Source organism: Gorilla gorilla, chromosome 8 (assembly GCF_029281585.2).
Source record: "Gorilla gorilla gorilla isolate KB3781 chromosome 8, NHGRI_mGorGor1-v2.1_pri, whole genome shotgun sequence".
In the NCBI taxonomy this organism is placed as follows: domain Eukaryota; kingdom Metazoa; phylum Chordata; class Mammalia; order Primates; family Hominidae; genus Gorilla; species Gorilla gorilla.
In genome coordinates this window covers 33,449,439-33,471,039 of record NC_073232.2, presented here as the reverse complement: position 1 = coordinate 33,471,039, position 21,601 = coordinate 33,449,439, and the positions used below count along the sequence as shown (strand labels likewise).

The 21,601-nt window shown below is 41.8% G+C and overlaps 1 protein-coding gene across 21 annotated transcripts in view; it reads right to left on the bottom strand.

The window, feature by feature from the left end:
* Positions 1–21,601, bottom strand: part of KIAA1217 (KIAA1217 ortholog) — a 342,128-nt gene that overhangs the window by 76,121 nt on the left and 244,406 nt on the right. For 2 of the 21 annotated variants that reach the window (XM_019035083.4, XM_019035086.4), the window contains exon 1: positions 4,922–5,208. The exons of 16 other annotated variants lie outside the window; for them this stretch is intronic. The gene's annotated coding sequence lies outside the window, so the exon portion shown is untranslated. Of the gene's footprint in view, positions 1–4,921; positions 5,224–21,601 lie in introns of those variants that run through there. 3 more of the 21 variants (XM_055352003.2, XM_055352007.2, XM_055352006.2) reach the window with 2 other exon arrangements.

The following is a 21,601-nucleotide window of genomic DNA, read 5'->3' as shown; positions in this document are numbered from 1 at the left end:
CAGATGATCTGCCTGCCTCGGCCTCCCACAGTGCTGGGATTATAGGCATGAGCCACTGCACCTGGCTTCTACACAGATTTTTTTTTTTTTACTGTGTGTGGGGGAGTTAGCATCCCTAACTCCCACCTTGTTCAATGGTCAACTGTAATTTGCAACTATGCTACTGTGTTTCGCAAGGGAGTAGAATAAAAAAAAAACTAACTCAGGATATGATGATTTCATATATTTTTGCTTTGGTCAAGGTGCAGTGGGGAAATGACCACTGAGATTCTCCAAATAACTGAGGGAAGGAGAGACAGGCTCCATCCATTCTTCAAGTTCTATTGGTGAGGTCACAGGAGCCCACAGTCCCTATCCTGACTTCCAGGAGATGTGACAGAGAAGAAGGGTATAAATGGTTGGAGGGTGGATGAGGGAGGGACCCGAGGAAAGAGGTGGGGGCTTGAATGGCAAGAACCAAGATGAGCAGCCAAGAGACCCCATGATGTGGATGATGTGGAAGACAGTAGGGATAGTAGAGGCACCAGGAGAAGGTTGAAAATGAAACAGAGCCTAATGCACAGGATACAAACTAACTGCTTCTTTATCACAAAAATTCACTGCATGTAGTAAAGAGTATTTACCAAGCACTTGGTAAGTGCCTGGGGTTATTCTAGGATACAGTTCTAAACAAGCCCCCAAGTTCCATGGAAACTCCCAAGCGCCATGGAGAGGGCACCTTCTTTCTTAAACTTCGTAGATAAGAATGCAGGAACAACCAGTGGGACTCCCACGGCTTCCTTATCTTGCTCCTGGAAGGATCCAGCGGTGTAGAATCCCTGCCCTGCAAGTTTTACATAGACAAGTGGATTTCATAATGAAAGTGACCAATGAGAAGTGCAAATAAGGTGTGAATATGTAGCAACAAAATGGAGCCCTTTTTGAATACATGACCTGGGCACCATGGAATTGGCCTCTTGGTTCCTATAGGGGCTATTTCTGGGCCCCCTGGAGTATGCAGGCTCCTCCCTCACAATTACAATTTTATCTCCACTTCCTCGCTACTCCCCTCCCAAAACACACACAGAGCTCCCACTATGATAGGCTAATCTGTTCTCCCTTCTCTAAACCTAACTTGTGATATCCTGATGCTGTCCTCACTCCAGGGTCTCTCTCCCCATGTGCTAGTTCTTGGGGATCCATATGAAGGTTCGAGGTCAGGCTCCAGGTGCGTCTGCTCTGCATGGCCCCTGCCCTGATGCTCCAGCCCGTGAGGACCTCCCTGCTCATTGGACACCCTCATGACTCAGGTGCTCAGTGCTTTAGACCAGAAGGGACAGTCCCAAGGTCATTGCATGATAATACACCTGATTGATGCTCATTCCAGGGAGGCTGGGCAACCGTGTGACACAGGTTTTGCAGGAGAGCAACACAGATCCTCTATAAATACCTCTTTCACTCTGCCTTCACAATTCAGGGCTCAATAAAAAGCAAAGTATGGCTCAGCAGGAAGCAGCACAGGGCTTCACAGGTCATAAAATACAGGAGGGACTGGCTCAGCGAGCAGGGGATATGTGGGCAAATTCTCCACATAATCAGATTACACAATGCAATAACCAACCAAAACAAACATCGAGATAAATTCATCATATCGACTCAAATATGCCACTGTTTATAAAGCATTACACAGTGTCCAAGGCAAATCACATACAACAAATGGTAGGTACTGTTGTCATTATTGTTATTAATTCCAGAAAAATATTTAAAATATGTAGAACTGCCTGGGCACAGTGGCTCAGGCCTGTAATCCCAGCACTTTGGGAGGCCGAGGCAGGCGGATCACTTGAGGTCAGGAGTTTGAGACCAGCCTGGCCAACATGGCAAAACCCCCTCTCTACTAATAATACAAAAATTAGCTGGGCGTGGTGGCATGCGCCTGTAGTCCTAGCTACTTGGGAGGCTGAGGCAGGAGAATTGCTTGAACCCAGGAGGTGGAGGTTGCAGTGAGCAGAGATAATACCACTGCACTCCAGCCTGGGTGACAAAGTGAGACTCTGTCTCAATCAATCAGTCAATCAGTATAATATCTAGAACCCTCTTGGTATGAACAACAGTCCTAACTAGGTCAGCCACTATTCCCTGTTCTCTTTTCCTTCCTTAGCCACCTTCAGAGTACATCTTGATCTGGGGGACTGTGATCCCCATTAACCAGCAGAAGCTTTCCTCTTTTTGGCAGGAGTGTAAAAAGGGATATTAAGATTCTAGGGGCTGGGTGCAGTGGTTCATGCCTATAATCCCAACATTTTGGGAGGCTGAGGTGGGCGGATCACTTGAGGCCGGGAGTTTGAGACCAGCTTGGGCAACATGGCAAAACCCTGTCTCTATAAAAAAATACAAAAATTAGCCAGGCGCGGTGCATGCGCCTGTAATCCAGCTACTCAGGAGGCTGAGGCACAAGAATTGCTTGAGCCTGGGAGGCGGAGGTTGCAGTGAGCCAAGAATACACCACAGTACTCCAACCTGGGCGACACGGCAAGACTCTCTGTCTCAAATAAAATAAAGTAAAATAAAATAAAATAAAATAAAATAAAATAAAATAAAATAAAATAAAATATTCTAGAGAGTACAGAACTGTCCAGAAGGATAAATAATATTAGTAAAAAGAAAATGTAAAATTTATTTAAATTCATAAAAAGTTGAGTACATTTCTTTGAAAACAGCAAAGGTATTTACATAGGTATTTTAAAAACATGCTTGGTGACATGCAAAAAATGGTTAGGAGATATATAAATAACCTTTATAATGGAACATTTAAAGATCTAACTAGAATATCTCAATAGATTTTCCAGTGGTATGTATAGATGAGATTAGAAAGAAATATAACAATTAACTAAAAGTAATTCTGATACATTGTATTGAGCATCCATGTGGGAAACACCAGTGATAGTTGAAATATTTTACAGCTAATATCCAGTATGGCATGGACACCAATCAACCAGAATGGGACCTCAGCCAATGAGGACGGCTGCTTGCCATGAACAGTCAGCAGCCTGGATCTGGAGCTAATCCTGTGTGTCTTCCCTGCCCTGTCCACTTCAAAATAATCTTGCCATCATCCAAAAGGGTCACCGAAAGAGTCACCATCAATCTGAGTTATCCACAGTGGCGCTGAATACAAACATTCGGTTATGACAGAATTGGTAATCTGAGGTTGAATGTCTCTATCAACACAGGTGACTTAGATGTTGGAAGTCTTGGCAGAATTCTTATGTTGGTTTGCCAAGCTGTGACTGACTTTCCAAGACGGAGTTTTAAAAAGAACCAGGATCATGTATTTCATCCTTGGCTCTAAATAGAGCCCAAGAAGAAAAATGACACAATGATCCCAATATAGAGTGGGAAACATTTGTTTTAAAACCACAACTAGAATGAACCCTTACGATCAGACAACTTGGGAATCCTACCATAAAAGACAGGGACCAACCTAAGGCAACTCGCTCTTAGGATGTGGGGGAAGGTAAGGGGACATCACTGGAGGGATGTTTTCAAGTCTTCAGTGTGATTTCCAAGGTCACACTTGCAATAAAAAGTAGAATTTAGAGACTCCAGAATCTGATAGATGGAAGCAGCATGATGGTTAAGATTGTATAATTCACAATTTAAAACAAACCCAGCCTTTGCTGCGGGTATTCTTACTAAGGAGAGATCTTCCTAGAATCTGTCACCAACACAGATTTATTTTGTTTTGGTTTTTAACTGTTATTTGGCTAATGAGTAAAGACATGGCATTAAATACATACTGGGTTTTTCCTGCGCTGGTACTCAAAGTCAGACCTTGTGGGAGAAAATTATACTGAACTTACAAAGAAAATAAATAAGCAACACACACACACACACACACACACACACACACACACACACATACACATACACACATACGAGTTGCCATTCACATTAATATATCCCAGTCCCTTATTCTACCACTGATCTCTCTGATGCTACTAATCTTATCATCTCTTTTCCCTTAGTGAGTTTAAGTAACTAGCTATGTTGTACCATTGACACTTTTTCCCCACAGAATTTCAACACTAATGTCATAATGTAAGCTTTAAACAATTTCATTTTACAGCAAGAAAGAGATGACCGACACAGAAAAATAAAGGTTCTTCTAACCCCTTATCTGAATACAACACAGATAACTATTTGCCTGCACCTAAGCCCAGACATAGAAAATGTTCATTCAACTGCACTAGATATAATGGCAATGTATGAACAAGACTGTTCTACCTCATTCATCTGCTTGGCTAGGCACTGTCTTTTCTTCTTTCCATTACTGCCCAAACCTCTATTGTCTCTTCATTATTTGAGTTCTTCCAGTTCTTAGAAAGAGGGTAGTTTCTTCAAGAGCCTCATCATAATAGCAGGCTGACAGGCAGGTGTCCCTGCCCACAGACTGCACATGGATCAAAATGCTGTTTACACCATACTTCTGAAACACCAGAAAATATCTGGGGCCATTTCAAATTAAGATCTGAAGTCTGGGTTAGAAATTCTTACATGTAGCTATATATTATTTCCCAAAGGAACCATAAGTCAAATCGAATATCACTCATTCAGAAGTTTCTTGAACGTAAGATAAGAAACAACATATTAAAATTGTTTCCAGAAAAAAAAAACCTAGTATAAAAAATATTTGTTTAAAATCATCTTGGGAAACTGCCTCATGTAATCATGTCTGTGGAGCATTTATATATATATATATATATATATTGCTTATGGAAAAGGAATATTATGTACAGTTTGTTGTATTTCAAACTCCACCCTTCCAAGTCTAGAATTTGTAAACATACCACTCAATCAGACCACACAATGAAGTAAGCAGAGAAAACTGAAAAGGAATCTTAAGACATTCTTTCACCCTCAAAGAATTAAAGCCACTTACTTTTTCTTAAGGAAATCACCTGTGTAACTAACGCCGTGAGTAAGCACATTCGCTCAGGTCCTGATTACATGATTCCTTTGTTTGCTGGCTTCATCTAAATCCTTGGTTGCACACTTGAATATTTTAGACAGCTTCCTCTTCAGAAACAAAATCATCACAAAAGACACAAAGATCCTAAAATGTTTCTCAGCTCGAGTGTTCACAACCAATAAAGACCATTTTGTATTACCCAGTTTTCGGAGAGAAGCTGACACTGGCATGGATAAAAAGTAACCTTCCCCGTGATAAGTCAATTTCTCCTCCCCTTGGAAATTAGTCACTGAATAACCTCAGCCCACATCCAACCACAGGCTACCTCACGGGTGACTCAGTCCTTCAACAACTGCTTACAGGGAAAACACCAATGAAGGAACTTTAAACGGCCTAGGTAAATGGGTTAACAGCAAAGGAAATATTACAAAATATATTTCGCTGAAGGCAAACAGGATCATTAGAAAGGGCAAACAACCAGCCACCGAGAAATGAAACTGTCAAAAAACCCAACATACTCAATCCAGAGGAGCCAACTTTCAGATCAGTTTTCTGTTGACTTAAAGGTGCTACTGCAAAAACCTAGACCGGCACCCAATAACCCACTTTGCTGCCAGACTTTTGAAGTCTGGGAACTGGCAGCTGAAGGAAACGTAAGCCTCTTCTCCTGGTTTAACACCAGAGGGAAAACATGAGGGAGATAAGGAGGCTGTCTATTAATTAACCAGCCCTGTTTTACCACGCTGAACTTTGGGTAGCAGCCATTAATCAGTCCTACATAGCGCCGGGCAAGGAACTGCAATTACCCTGGAAAATACACCTGAAACAAGAAGGAAAGATAGAGAGGGCAAACCATGGCTGTGCAGAGGGGACTCTGGAAAGGAAACCAGAGCCCTTCTGCCCCACCCTAAACAAGATGAAGGACGAGAAGGTAGGCGATCCCCAGAGACCTCTGGCTACAACCGCTGTCAGCACAGCTGGTATCTTCCGGGGAACAGGTACAAGAAGGTGCGTGTCCACAACACGAAGTGACTTGTGCAGCTCTCAGCGGAGGACTGGCATTAATGCATTGCTAGCAAAAGGTGGGGGAGAAAGGAAGCATCTCCTGCGCTCCCAGGCAGGCTCTGATTACCATCATGTTTTCTGAGCCCTTGGGGACTGGGTGGAACCGAAAGCTATCCAAGTGGGAATACGGTGACAAGGAACTCCACTCACTGGGCTGGAAGCCCCACTGGCTTCACGCCACACCCAACTACCACGCTCTGGGCAGCCTGTGCATTTTTAAAACATTTTAAGGCTTTTAGAGGTTATTCTTGCTGACCAAAAGAATTCCATGACGTCTTTCAAGTTCAAATCCAGTCCTTTGCAGGCTTTCTAAAAAAACTGTTTACTGCCATCAAATCACTTTGTGGTTATTAAAGAAGGGGGCAAATGGAGCACGTGACATTGCCACCCTCCTAAGATGTCTCACTAGGAAAAATATTTGGATGAAGTGGTTGTAACAGATGCTACCTAAGAGGTCAGAAAACAGTAGAAGGAATGTGGAAGCTCTTGTTTTGATTTTTAATCTAATCAGCAAGGGTTTGTTATTTCTCACCAGAGTATGGGAGGCACACACTATCAGCTTCTGATGAATCTGGTATACATTAGGCAGGTTTTGTTTTGTGTCTTCAGTCAAGCACGTACTTTCCAGGAAGGGGGATGGAGGGGTGGTCCCCCTTGTCTGATTAGGCCATGATGCTGCCCCTATCACATCCTCCAAAGACCCTGTCTTACGGCGTGAGGTGTGCTAACAGACATGGCTCTTATAATTCTTCTTTACCTGCTTATTATGGGCAGGGTTGCTTGTCCCAGTGACTGTATGTGAAGGGTCTGGGGCCAGGCTGTCCCCCAGGAAACAAACAGTGAACTCTCTGTCTCTCTGCTGCTTGGCTAAGCAAGCCATGCCATGTTCGACATGTTATCCCATATCTGCTATGGGCGAAGTGCTATATGGCTCACGCCTGTAATCCTAGCACTTTGGGATGTGGAAGCAGGAGGATCCCCTGAGCCCAGGAGTTTGAGACCAGCTTGGGCAACATAAGGAGGCCCAGCCTGTACAAAAAGTAAAAACTTAGCTGGGCATGCTTGTGCATGCCTGTGTTCCCAGCTACTTGGGAGGCTGAGGTGGGAGGATCACTTGAGCCTGAGAGGTTGAGAGGCTACAGTGAGCCAAGATCACACCATTGCGCTCCAGCCTGGGTGACAGAGTGAGACCCTGGCTCCAAAAAAACAAACAAAAAAAAGCAACAAAGCGTAAAACCACAAGAAACCATGTCCATTACGCTAGAGAGAGGTGGCTTCTGTTGACCCTGTTACAATGAGAGTCGGTCGCTTCAATGCGAGAAGAAGTCTAGTTTACCTCTCCCTTCCCTTCCTTCCTGCCAGGTTCACAGCAATTTCCTTTCACTTTCAAAATGCTCCAGGGCACTGTCTGTAGCATGCACACATGGATTCGTCATTACAAGAGCAGTAATTCACTGTCAGGAGTTTGAAAGCCAGCCCAATCCTGCGGTGAATCAGGATGAGTTAAATGCTCTTTAGCAAGCGCCAAGCTCACCCAAGAGAGGTGGAGTTCAATCTCCAAAGGCCCCAGAGTACCTGCTAATGAACCAGACAAGCCAATTTCCTAAACAATATCCTGGTGCCATCTAGGACCCAGTGGCTTTATCTCAGTGGAAGGCACATTCTCCAGAGAAGGGCTCTTTCAGGCTAACTCACCACAAAGTTTGGTTCAGTATGAGTGTGTGCAACCACTAACACCCCCACGCTTTGGTTTGATTACTTCACCAGATCCTTCTCTGCCTTCTCTACCTTGGGACATTACAGCCATTACTACGTTACTCTTCCCAGCAGTGTATAAAGTGTCCTACTCTTCATTTTCCCTCTTCCTTTCATTGACTAGGCCTAAAAGCAAAGTGGAAGCAATGTATTCTTTCTGAGTCAGTGTTAAGAATGGACATGCTAGGAAATATTCAGGATTACCTCAACAGGAAGTAATTTTTATGCTCTGGCAAGGCCAATAGTATTGTGACACATATTCATTACACATATTCATTCCTATTTTCCCTTTCATATTCATTTCTTCATTGGCTTTAAAAAAATTACATTTGCTCAAAGAAAATCTAAACTGTGCCTATAGATATGAAGATGATATTAGGAAGGGAAGGGATTATTACGTTGAAAAAATTTCAAATTCATCTTGTTTGCATTGGTAAAATTGGGAAGATTGCCATTTGTAAGATTTTAGTTAGCCTAGCGTTTCATTTGATTGTAAACGGAATGTCTCCCAGACATGAGACAGACAGACAGACAGACTGCTGCCAAAATTATTTAATTCCCAGGAAAGAGATGGTCCAGTCAGCGGTTAGCTTATGGCTATATTTAAGATGAGCGTTATTTCTATAAATCTTTTGACAGAGGAACTCTACTGAGCCCTCCAGTGGCCAGACCTGGCTGACCAGTCCTGGGTCCAACAGTGATTAAAGATCTCAATCTGGAGCAGAATAAAGAAGTAATGTTAAATAAATCATTTCGCTTCCAAGCCACAATCAATAACTGTGCAGTGCTGTAGGATGGATAAAAGAAAAATGTCCTTCTCCCTGACACTCAATCTTCTGCTGGGCTACTCCCATGTTCTCCAGGCCAAGGACAACCTCCTTTTGTACCAAAAATAGTTACAGTTTGTAAAATGATACCTTTTTTATGCCACTTGCAACAGATGGTACAAATAATTCCTTCTCTTATCTCCATCTCTGCACATCCACCCATTTCCTGGACGAACCTTGTTCTTTTATGCACAGCTCCCTTTTAATGTTTTCTAGATTGGATGCTAGTAAGTTATCTACGGCACCCAACTACAACTTTTTAGCACCTTAGACTTTATTTTTCTCTTTATGACAGTTCTTGAAACTACTATGTAACTCGTCAACCACATGTTGCCATATAGGATATACTGCTTTATTTGCTTGTGACACTTCATATTCTAACAAGAGATTTTAAATCCCCGTGCTCACCATACCCCACCCATAAACACTCCAATAATCACATAGCAGTTTGCAGTTTACAAAGGGCTCTCAATTGTGACATTTCATGGGCTCCAGAACTCAGTGAAAGACATAGAACAGGTGTCCTGTGTCTTTTTGAATAGTTGGGAAACAGAAGTGCAGGGAGTTAAGAACCTCACCCAGCTTCCCATAGCTGCTAAGCAGTGAAGCAGCAAGAACCCCAGCTTCCTCGGTTGTTTGCGTGTGACCTGCTGTGCACTTCAGGACACTGCAAGCTATTCTGCAAAGAACGATGCTCCTCATGCCTGCCCACGCGTGATCACTGATGGATTCCTTATTCGATTTCTGGCCATGGTGTGAAACATGAACAAGTCTGTTGAGAAGTACCTCACTCCATTCACAGGTCCAGATTTTCACAGCAAAGGAAAAGAATCACTGGGGCATCTCACTGGGCTTCGGCTCTAATGATTTAGAGCCTCTCTTGACTTACAATTAGGTTTTATCTACTTGCCTCAAAATGAGTAAGTTATATAATTAGTTATATATTAGTTATATTTAATAGATATATCAGTATATATGCTTATATATATTATACTTATATATACCTATCGATATTATACATCACTCAGTACTATATGGATATCACCATATCACAAATTATACATATGTATACATATACACATATGTACACACAGAAACATGCACAAAGTCATCATCAGTCACAGGCACCGGATTACTTATGAAATAAAATATCTGAGCCTTAGCTGATTAAAATCCCTTACCACTATAAACCTAATTCTATTATGGGGTGACATTCTCAGGACCATGCCCCTCAGAGATGCATGCACCACCCACAGAGGCACAGGGTCTCCATTGCTGCACTCTATGCTCTTCTTTCTTTTCACTGGAGAAACTGACCAAATTGATTATATCGTGAGCAAAAATAGCTAGGTAGAGCATTATGTAACTTTAGGATGATTACAACAACGTGAGAATTAAAATGTATATATATATTTTAGTTTGATGATATAACATACCTAAATTTACACAATGAGGTGATGTTGATCTGTGTAGAATTTTATGCTATACAGCCAGGTGCAGTGGCTCACACCTGTAATCCCAGCACTGTGGGAGGCCGAGGTGGGCGGATCACCTGAGGCCAGGAGTTTGAGACCAGCCTGGACAACATGGTGAAACCCCATCTCTACTAAAAGTACAAAAACTAGCCAGTCATGGTAGCACACACCTGTAATCCCAGCTACTTGGGAGGCCGAGGCAGGAGAATTGCTGGAACCTGGGAGATGGAGGCTGCAGTGAGCCAAGATTACGCAGCTGTACTCCAGCCTGGGCAACAGAGCAAGACTCTGTCTCCCCACCACCAAAACAAAACAAAAACAAAAACAAAAACAAAAACAAAAAAAGAATGTTATGCTCTACAACTGCAGTTTAAAGGATAGATATGAAAACAGCTAGATGGAGTGTTATGTAACTTTAGGATGATTACAGCATGAAAATTAAAATGTATATATATTTTAGTTTGATGATATGATATACCTAAACTGAAACAATGAATTGATGTTGATCTATGTAGAATTTCACACTATACAATTGCAGTGTAAAGGATAGATGGTTTTCAGAGCCCATGAGAGAAAATGGTGGTAAACACATTGGGGAATGGCAGATGTCAACTTGGAAACCATATGGCCATTTATTCGTGGTCTGTCAATGTCTTCTCACAATGGAGCTACTCAAATCCCAGGATGTCTGTTTCTGTAATAACTCCTTTCTCACAGCCTCATGTGGTCTCAGCTTCTTACTACCAATTGCTCCCTAGTAGGTTTAACCCCTTCAGGCCTGTCTCATGTCTCCCTTCACTGTTCCTCCTTCTTTGATTATAGGTTTTCTGAAACCAACTCTGTGGACCTGGGTTACCGTCTTAGCCCTTCTACAGGAAACACATTCCATTGCCTGCATTCTGCTGTGTTCATATTGATCTCAGTAGGATATGTGTAGGTTCTATTACCAAGCAAAAGAAAAAACATACAGCATAAGGTGAGCTGTGTCTGTGGAGCAAATTTTAAAGGGTATGTTATGGATGACTTCTGATGAAAGGTGTTTTAGTTGTGCCGTTATTTTGATCCTCAGCCAAACAACATCAGCCCATGTGTCAAGAGAAGAAAGGATTGTCTGAGGGAATAGTCCCAGAGGGTAACACCGAAAGACAGTAATTCACAGATCTGCCAGGTTCAATTTTTCCTCAAAATAAACATGAAAAAAACAATGATGGGGACCCAGATTAAAAAAGCCCTCATGCCGATTCTTCCTGGGTTCAGAAGAGCCGCCTGCTCCACTGTGAATGATCTTCACTGTGAACTTTTATTCAAAAATAAAAGAAGTTCCATGGGTATCCTAAGTATACGGAGTGTGTGAGCTGGGGAAATTCTCACGTGTAAGGCTAGGAATTGATGCCATTTGTTATACAATTTTATAGGCTTATGAATGAAAATTTTGTACTTTCCCAGTTTTCATTAGTTATGAAAAAATCTAAGAGGTTCCAGGTTTATAAATTAAATGAGTATAGCTTTGAAAACCCATCTGCTTTCCTTGGGTTTAGTTGGAGTCTGTGGCAGAGAACATGAGAACACCTGCTAGTTTTGGGGCCAGGCCAGTGGCTCTGAAAGCCCCCAGGTATGTTTCTCCGCAGTCGGCACAGCAGGGTGATGGGGGAAGAACACCAAATGGGGAATCCCAGAACTAGCATTTTGGTCCAGGTGTTAACATTGTTTTCTTTATTTTCACTTTTTTTAGTTTTAAAGAGACAGGGTCTCATTCTGTTGCTCAGGTTGTAGTGCAGTGGTGTGATCATAGCTCACTGAAGCCTTGAACTTCTTGGTTCAAGTGATCCTCCCACCTCAGCCTCCTGAATAGGTAGGATTACAGGTGCACACTAACATGCCCAGCTAATTAAAAAACATTTTTTTTTTGTAGAGCTAAGAGCTCACTACATTGCCCAGGCTGGCTTCAAACTCCTTGCCTCAAGAAATCTTCCTGCCTAGGCCTCCCAGAGTGCTAGGATTACAAGCGTCAACCATCACGCCTGGCCAACATCCCTTTCTTTATCTGTAAATAAGAAATCTCATGTAGACTTTATCTAAGGCCCATTCCAATGGTGAGATTCTGTGGATCCATATATTTATGGAGTAGCTACCTATATACAAAGCCCAGGATTAAGGCTGATGAGGGAAAAGGGATCTGTAAGACATGATTTCTACCTCTGAAGAACTTACATTCTAGTAGGAAAAATAAGGCACGTACATGAACATTAAAATATGAGAAAGCAAGAATAACTTTGCTAAGTGTCAAATGAGTGCAACGGACAAATACTGTCGTAGTTCATAGAATAATGAGGTTCTTATGGTGGGGATGATTGAGGAACACTTTTCTGAAGAGGTGAGAGTGGGTTCATGAATGATGAATAGAATTTCAGCAGGTAAGAAAGAGGTCCCTTTCTTAGGTATTCCAGGCAGGAACTAAGGCATGGTCAAGGACAAGGGATAGGAAAGTCCAGGTGCCCTGGGGGAATGGCTAGACTACCGACCCAACCAGTGAGTTACTCTCGGACAGTCGTTCTCCAACTCTCAGATGGTGGGCTTCAGAATCACCTGGAGAGTTTAGTAAATCAGATTACTGGGTCTAACATCCACCGTGTCTGATTCAGTAGGTCTTGGGTGGTGCCGAGGAATCTGTATTTCTAACAAGTCCCCAGGTGATACTGACCTGCTGGTTCAGGGAATACTCTTTGAGAACCACTGCTTTAGTGAGTAGAGGGACATAGTAATGCACGGTCACTGAACGTTCACATCACAATCTCCATTCTACTGTGAGCTTGGTTAAATCCTTTGGACAGCAATCATAATTATCTAGAATTTCTCTGTTATAAATATTGTCAATTAAATCTGCCAAGAGAAGATGGAAATAGGGAAGAAAATGAATATTTTGGGTGACTTCCTATTTACCAATGCTTTCCAAAATTACCTCATTTAATTCTCATCTCATTCCCATTAGATACATTGTAATTCCCATTTCACAGATGAACAAACTGGGGCTCAGAGACTTTAAATATCTTACCTGAAGTCAGATAACAGGGCCAGGATCTATGAAGTGCTAGAATAATCTTACATTCTAGTGTTAAGAAATCAGTGTGGAGGTCTGACCTTTGAATCCTCTTCAAAGGAGGGCAGTGGTTCAAGAACCTCTGAAAATGAGTACTATTTCTGTCCCAGATCAGGTCCATCTGTATTGAGTGTTGCCAGAGTCACAAGAGAAGGGTCAAATAGACCAAGCCATGTTCATGTTATCTACAAATGTGGGGAGCAAAAAAAATCTTCTTCCAAGTAATGACTCTAGGGTACTCACAAGCCCCACAAGACTGCTCCATTTCAAAGGAATACCTTCGTGTTTTCAGTTCAAATAGCAAGTCAGTCAGCCAGCTAGGGAGCATGGCTTGGAAATCTGAGATGGTCAGCAAAACTACTGCTTCTCCTTATTTGGATAAATAACAGCCTCAAAGACAACCAGTTTGGGAGCTGTACATGCCCTGAGGCCGGGCTTGGCAGGCATCTCTGCCCACGCCCTGCCATGCCTTTTGCTGCACCAACAGCTGAAGGAGTTTAGCCAAATATCGACCAATCCCTTCTTCCCCACCAGGTTCTGACACCGACAGAAGCCTACTCTTCAGAGACACAATCTGCTTCCCTGTGTCCCAACAACAAACTGCCAGGTGGGCCTTTGAGTATCCCTACGTTTAAGTCAAGCCCTGTATTCCTGACACTGAGTAGCTCATGAGAAAGAACAGAAGCAAGTCAATAAGTCATGCTCCATATGACGAAATGCCTACCGAGAGTAAGGAGCTACACGCTGTCTAGTTGCTCTTCTTACCCGTTGCCTCCAGGAAGGAAAGACTTCCTTGCCACACAGGATGTAAGGCAAGTGAAGAAAATGCTTTGTAATCTATGGAGCACTTTTCAAAGTTCATGATTAGGGCTGAGCACAGTGGCTCTCACACCTATAAACCTAGCACTTTGGGAGGCCAAGGCGGGAGAATGGCTAGAAGCCAGGAGTTTGAGACCAGCCTGGGCAACATAGCAAGACCCTGTCTCTGCAAAATTAAAATTTAAAAAATTAGCCAGGCATGGTGGTGCATGCCTGTACCCTGGCTACTTGAAGGCTGAGGTGGAAGGATGGCTTGAGCCCAGGAGTTCAAGGCTGCAGTGAGCTATGATTATACCACTGCACTCCAGCTATGATTATACCACTGCACTCCAGCCTGGGTGACAGAATACGATCCTGTTCACCCCCACCCCACCCCGCCACCCACACACACATACACACACACAAAACAAAAAACAAACAAAAAGTTCTTGATTAGCACCAAGAGCTTTCAAGTCACTTCAAAAAGAATCAAGCTGCAGGCTGAACCAAAGGTAGCTTATCTTCCCTCAATGCCCAACCCAACCTCCCCAACTCTTTTTATCTTTGCATTATCTTTACTTTTCTGAAAAGCAACGTCAGAGCAACACTTCTCCCAGAGAGGACAGGAAGATAAGTGACAATAAATAAAGGGGATTTCTTAAAATTAGGGCAGCAAGACACTGGTGCCATTTCGATGACGTTTCCTCCAACACACTGAAGTACACAAATTACTTTCCAATTTTTTTTTTTTTAATTAAAAAGGGTTTAATTGGCCGGGCACAGTGGCTCACACCTGTAATCCCAGCACTTCGGGAGGCCCAGGCAGGTGGATCATTTGAGGTTAGGAATTCGAGAGCAGCCTGGCCAACGTGGTGAAACCTGACTCTACTAAAAACACAAAAATTAGCCGGGTTTGGTGGCAGGTGCCTGTAATCCCAGCTACTCGGGAGGCTGAGGCAGGAGAATCACTTGAACCTGGGAGGCGGAGGTTGCAGTGAGCTGAGATCACACCATTGCACTCCAGCCTGGGCGACAGAGCCAGACTCTGTCTCAAAGAAAAAAAAAAGGTTTAATCCTCCTCATCAATCAGTACTCCTCCACACCATCATCTCAAGGAAGGCAGTGGGGTGTGGTGGATCGAGCACTGGATTATGACTCAAAAGGCTTGGTTTTTCCCTGCTGGGAATCTCTTCTTGGCTGTGGTCTCATAACTGTGACTGTAGTCCTGACACTGAACTCTGAGCCCCTGATTCAGCTGCTTACTTGCTTCAGTAAAACCTTCTTGCACTTTCTCTTCTGGTGCTGTGAATACCTAATGAGTTCCATCACTGTTGTGTCACTGAGCATGCATGATTATTAATATCATGAGCAAACATTCACGGGCCCACTCAGTGAGCTGTGAGGCAGAAGAAAATGAATAAAACGGAAAATACTCACTTCAATATATTCACAGGAGGATGAAACGAATGACACATTCGTTTTGGAGATACAAGAACTGGCAAAAAACGAGGACTCTGGATGCAGCCAATGTAAGAACATCATACTGTATTATATTTCAAAGACATCATATTTGAGAAAATGGTCCAGGCTGGACATGGTGGCTCACGCCTGTAGTCCCAGCACTTTGGGAGGCCGAGGCTGGCGGATCACTTGAGCTCAGGAGTTTGCAACAAGCCTGGGCAACATGGTGAAACCCTATCTCTACAAAAAATAGAAAAATTAGCCTGGTGGGGTGGCATACGCCTTTAGTCCCAGCAACTTGGGGGACTAAGGTGGGAGGATCTCTTGAGCCTGGGAGGCAGAGGTTGCGGTGAACCACTGCACCACTGCACTCCAGCCTGGGCAACAGAGGGAAACTCTTGTCTCAGAAAAAAACAAAAAGTACTTTTCCTCATTCCTATTCCCAAATTAATTGATCATTCTGAACCCAGATCAGGCTATATGTAAAAGACTCCCAATTCATTTCGTAGTGTTACAACAACAAATAGACTCAAATTGCAATTATCTATAATCACTGTGAGATGGGTGATTACCCACCTCTTGGCATTGGATCATTCTCTTTTCCTTCCCATCTTACCACCTGGGAGAACATCTCTTTTGTGAATGAAAAGAGCACCCGTGTCATTACTTGTCTGTGGCCAGAATGCAAGCTTTGGCTGGTGAAGAGGAAGCTGAATTAATTAGCTCAAGATATGTGTTTAGGGGCTCTCAGAATTTCAACTACATTATCCATTCTAGTCCTGTCCTACATTTATATCAAAAACAGGGAACTGGGTGCTTTAGCATGGTTCTTGATAGAAAAACATTTATCTTGTAATAATGCGCAAAATTAATTTTTGGCAGAGCAAAGATTGGGAATTTAATGCAAATGTAGAGATGTTTTGTTATTGCACATATCTGCCAAGACAGCTTTGCACATATACTCACTGTATCTATATTTAAAATATAAAATTATATTTGGGTAGTTTTTATATTAAGATACTCTATGTATATGAGTACATATCTGTCGATAAAAATTCTGTGCCAAAATTAAAAATATCAAAATTCCACATCTGACTCATTTTTTGTGCTCTAGTCTCAAAGTGATACTGAATAGAAACTTATTAGCATTTCAGTAAATTTCTTCAGATCATTGTTACGAATAATAAAAATACAGAAACATTTTAAAACAACATATTTCAGTCTTAAAATGGTCAGATTAACATAATTATAGCCCGAGGTTGCCAACAGTGCCACATTTCTCATTTTCATGAAAATGCAGAGGTTCTCTCAGATTGCAAGCTAATAGGCTCCTTGGTCTAAATATATACAGTAAAATCTGCAATAAATTTCTGAAGCATTAAGATCTGAACCCTGCAGATATCTGGTGAGTGAGTTGTGCTGCAGTGGAGCAGATTTTTTTTTTCCTTGCAGTTACACAGCTGCTAGAAAACATATTTTTAGATTTGCTTTTAAAGGCAAGCAAAAACGGTTTCCACTTTGTGGATTTCCATCCATGATGTATCCATCATGATCCCTCAGTCCCTACTGCAAGGGGTCAACCATCTACAACATGTTCTATTCCGTGCCCTCCTTCCTTGCAAGTGACTGCAAGAACTGGCACTAGATGCTCATTCTAGACGAAGCTATCAGACCCTGACCACCAATCCTATGCTTTAGAGGTGCTGCATTTCATGAAAATCATGCATGGAAGTTTAAGCACCCTACAGATCAGGCCCCTGCTATTTCTGAATTGCCCCATCATTGGCATTGGTATGATTCCTTATTGTTGTTTGTGTTTTTCTTTGGTAACTCTTCCTACTCTATCAAGGGTGCGTGAAAAGGAACAGGTTCAAAGAGTGGAATCAGAACAAGGCAAAGCACGACCTTTGATGTCACAAGAAAAGAAGAAAAGGAAAGAAATCAAATACATGTGTCGATCAACTGAGTCAAACATATTTTCTGTTTCAGGAATATGGAGTGAGTTAGTGCTGCCTGCACAATGGAAAGAGGTCCTCTAGCTTAAATGAAAAGCTAGGTAGTCACACCTTTTATCTGGAGAGACCTTAAATAAATAAATCTGCTCAAAAAACTATTTAATGAGTAGTTTGTCTTTTCTGCCGAACAGTACGATGCTGATCATCTTGAGAACTCTTGGAGAGGAATTAGAATTCATTTGGACATCAAAATGGTTTTTTTCGTTTTTCTTTTTTTTTTTTTTGCCAATTGTATGCAATTTAAAAGCATAAAAAAAGGAACAGTTTTACCCTGTTCCTTCCTTGAACCCTCAATTTGGGCTTCATCTTAAAGCCTTGGTTTTTATACTTCATACATTAACAAGATACTATCACCACTTTGGCTATATCTTTGTATCAGCTGTCCTAGTACTCATTTAATCATTTTCTTTAAGTCAGTTTTAAATTGACTTTTTTTCTCCTTAGTCGTGACTAAGAATTATAGTTGTGACTTAAGGAGTTAATGAATATTAACTCTCACATTCTTTGTGCTACCAGTCTTTCCAACATTCATTCAAAACAACATCATATAATTATTACCATTTACAAACTGTTTTTCTAGTTGCCACCTAAAATCACTGGTTCCAAGCAATGAACAACTTTGAAAGTAATGTGAGGAGTCATACATTAACATTTCAAACAGCATAACTGCAGGGGCTATTTGCCACAGCAAAGAGGCTGTTTTTTAAAATAATGCCATAACACTGTACAACCTTGCTGAGCCAATATTGCTTTATTCAAAGTATCTCATAATTTGAAACAGCTGCTATTTTTCAGTTGACATGATGGCCTATTCTTCTTCCATAAAAAATACTGGATAATCTAAATCTGGTTAGTTTAAAATCCACTTATTTTTAGTCCAGGCTCATGCATTTCCAATTAATCAGCTCTGGCCTAACTACAGGATTTCTGGTTCTCTTTTAGTAAGATAATCCAGAAAAGAGAGAGAGTTGTCCTGCTTTCTAGAGGATTAGCGAAAGCTGGCGGGACTCAGGTACCACAAAAGATGGCTAAGAGAAGTCAAATAGATAGTGTTTTTCTAAATCAATCAAGAAGACAAACCTCATAAGATCCAGAGGGGTGAGAACAAAAGCAGAGAACAGGCTGAAATGGCACTGCATAGAGACAAGGGTCTGGTCTTGGGAACGGTGACTTGAGATCCAGCCCTATTTTTGTCCCTTCTTTATTTTGTGATCTTGACCATCTCACTCCAACCACTCTGGAACTCCTGCGTCTCAAGTTACAGGGCAATGGGTTACAAAAGATGATGTCTAAGACCTTCTTTCTATTTCAAAAATCCTACGACTCCAAATAAGTCAGGCCTCTTTCTTTCTTTTTTTCATTTTTAATTTTTGTGCCAACAGAGTAGGTGTATATATTTATGGGTTACATGAGATATTTTGATACAGCATGCAACGCGTAATAATCGCATCAGGGTAAATGGGGTGTCTGTCACCTCAAGCATTTATCCTTTGTGTTACAAACATTTCAGCTATACTCTTTTAGTTATTTTAAGATGTACAATTAAATTATTTTTGACTATAGGCATTCTGTTGTGCTAGCAAATACTAGGTCTCATTCATTCTTTTTTTTTTTTTTTTTTTTTTTGAGACAGTCTTGCTTTGTCACTCAGGCTGGAGTGCAGTGGTGCGATCTCGGCTCACTGCAAGCTCAAACTCCCGGGTTCACCCCATTCTCCTGCCTCAGCCTCCCGACTAGCTGCGACTACAGGCGCCTGCCACCATGCCCAGCTAATTTTTTTTTTTTTGTATTTTAAGTAGAGACGGGGTTTCACTGTGTTAGCCAGGATGGTCTTGATCTCCTGACCTCATGATCCGCCTGCCTCGGCCTCCCAAAGTGCTGGAAATACAGGCGTGAGCCACCGTGCCCGGCCGTCTCATTCATTCCTTCTAAATGATTTTTCTGTACCCATTAACCGTCTTTTAAAAAATTATTATTAGTTTCAGGGCTGTTTCTTGAGGGAGCACCGGTGATGCAGGTCAGGTTTGTCTTCTCAATTACAAGTCTGCAGTAGCCAGCTCTAGTTCCTCAAAAGCGGACAGAGTATCTATGACTTCTGCAAACCACATGCAAGCAGAGGTCACCTGCTCCACAAGAAAAACTGGAACAGAAGAACATGTGTTACCAGTAGGCAAAATGTATCTTAAAAACACTTTTTTCTTTTTAAAAGATTAACGTGTTCTCTCCCTACCCCCAAATTTATATAAAAGTAACACCTGCTCATTTGAGAAATGTTAGAAACAGCATCAAGAGAAAAATGGTCCCCTGGAAGCCCTCTATGGAGTAGGGTCTGGGACTCGGGGCGCCTAGGCTGATGTGGTAGAGAACAGCCTAGTATGGTCTGGGATGCCTTGCTGGGCACCCACAAAGAACACAGAAAAGCAAAACCTCAGCAAGTGAACAACATGCAGGTACAAGGGATGCAACTTGAAAATGAAAGGACATACGTCCCCAGTCAAAAGCAATTTCCGCCAACACCTATACTTATAAGAGCAAAGAAAAGGGATGTGGTTTGGATATCAAAGGGCAGAGGGATGTGACAAAAACCTCTCATGTGCACTCCAGCCAGCCACGGCTCAGAACTCTTCGGGAGCTAACCCTAGGACCTGCTGGGGAGAAGGAAGGTTCTGCTCCAATCAACTTTGAGTTGTGTTGGTTGTGTAACCAATCCTGGATTTTATGCTGAACTGGGGCTGGAAGCCTTGATCCTGAAGCCTGTGTTGTGAGCAGCTGCATCCCCCGTTGATGCTGTTAGCAGTAATTACTTTGCATCACAAATCACCAGGATATTTTTGCTGCTGTGTTGATGTCTCAATCTTCAGGAGGAGGTGGGAAGAGCACTGTTGAAGGTGAAGTTCGGGCTCTCAGGCAGCTGAGCCAGCTGCCCTAACTTCAGAACCCTCCATCTTCAGCCTTAACATTCTTCCTGTCCTCCTCCTGAGAGCTCTGCCAGCAGCCTGAAGGGCAGTGGGCAGGCACAGTTAGCCAGTCTCCATTCAAAGATACTTTCTCGCTCCCAAATCAAGCTCACAAACAAGCTCCCTGCTCTGTCCTATGGAAACATTTTTTATGAGCAACACGGCACATGAAGCAAAGAAGAGAGCAGGAAAGGTCTGTGTAGTAAAGAAGGAAGAGTCGTTTATCCAAAGTGCTTTCCTCTATCTCTACACTATCTGATGTTCACTGTTTTCATTATGCTCTGAGTAAGTTGTAACCAGGTCCCTGGATAAACAACCAGTGTGATACTAGGTTTTGGAGGCTACAGATCTAAAATAAAATAAAATTCCAGAAAAGTAAAAAATAGTTTATCCTGAAGCCACGTAAACATTACTTATATATTATTATTATTTTCAAGATAAGTCATCTATATTTGATTACAGACCTGAAGCTCTCAGCTACTATTGAGGCTGTGCTGTCCAGGACTTAAAAACAAGGAAGACAGTCAGCCTGGATTTAAATCCCAGCTCTGTTACTTACAAGTGTGTGATCTTGATCTTGTTCCTCTCTGAGCCTTGGTTTTCCAAACTTAAAATGGGTGTAATAGTACCTATTCCATAGGGTTATCATGATGACTAAATAAAATAATAGATATTACGTAAACCACATTGGATAACAACTTCTCAGGTATATTAACTCATCTATAAACTGGGATAAAGATATCCACAGAAATATGAACAAGCAAATTCATGAACACATGTACTTTTGAAAGGAAACAGACTGATTTAAAAGGACATTGCTCTTATTAAATTCCTTTAAAGGAAATCAATGCAAAAATATTGTGAGTGAATTACTGCAAGAGTTGACAGAATAGTTATCTCAAGTAAACAAGATTTCTGTCAAAGACTTTTTCAGGCAATCACTAAACCTGCTATAAGAGATTTGTTATATCAAGCTTGTCATTTAAAACTGTAGAAGTTTTTAATGTGATTTCATACAGATTAAACTGCTATTTCTTTAAAATTTTTACAAGACCAGGATAAAGGCTATTTTTATTTTAAAATTTAAAGTGATTTTCACACGAACAAAACACCAAATAATTTTTCCCTGGAATGTTAAAGGACACATATGAATTTCCCTCCTTGTTTGTACCATGCCTTCAAATAATCCACTTTGCCTCA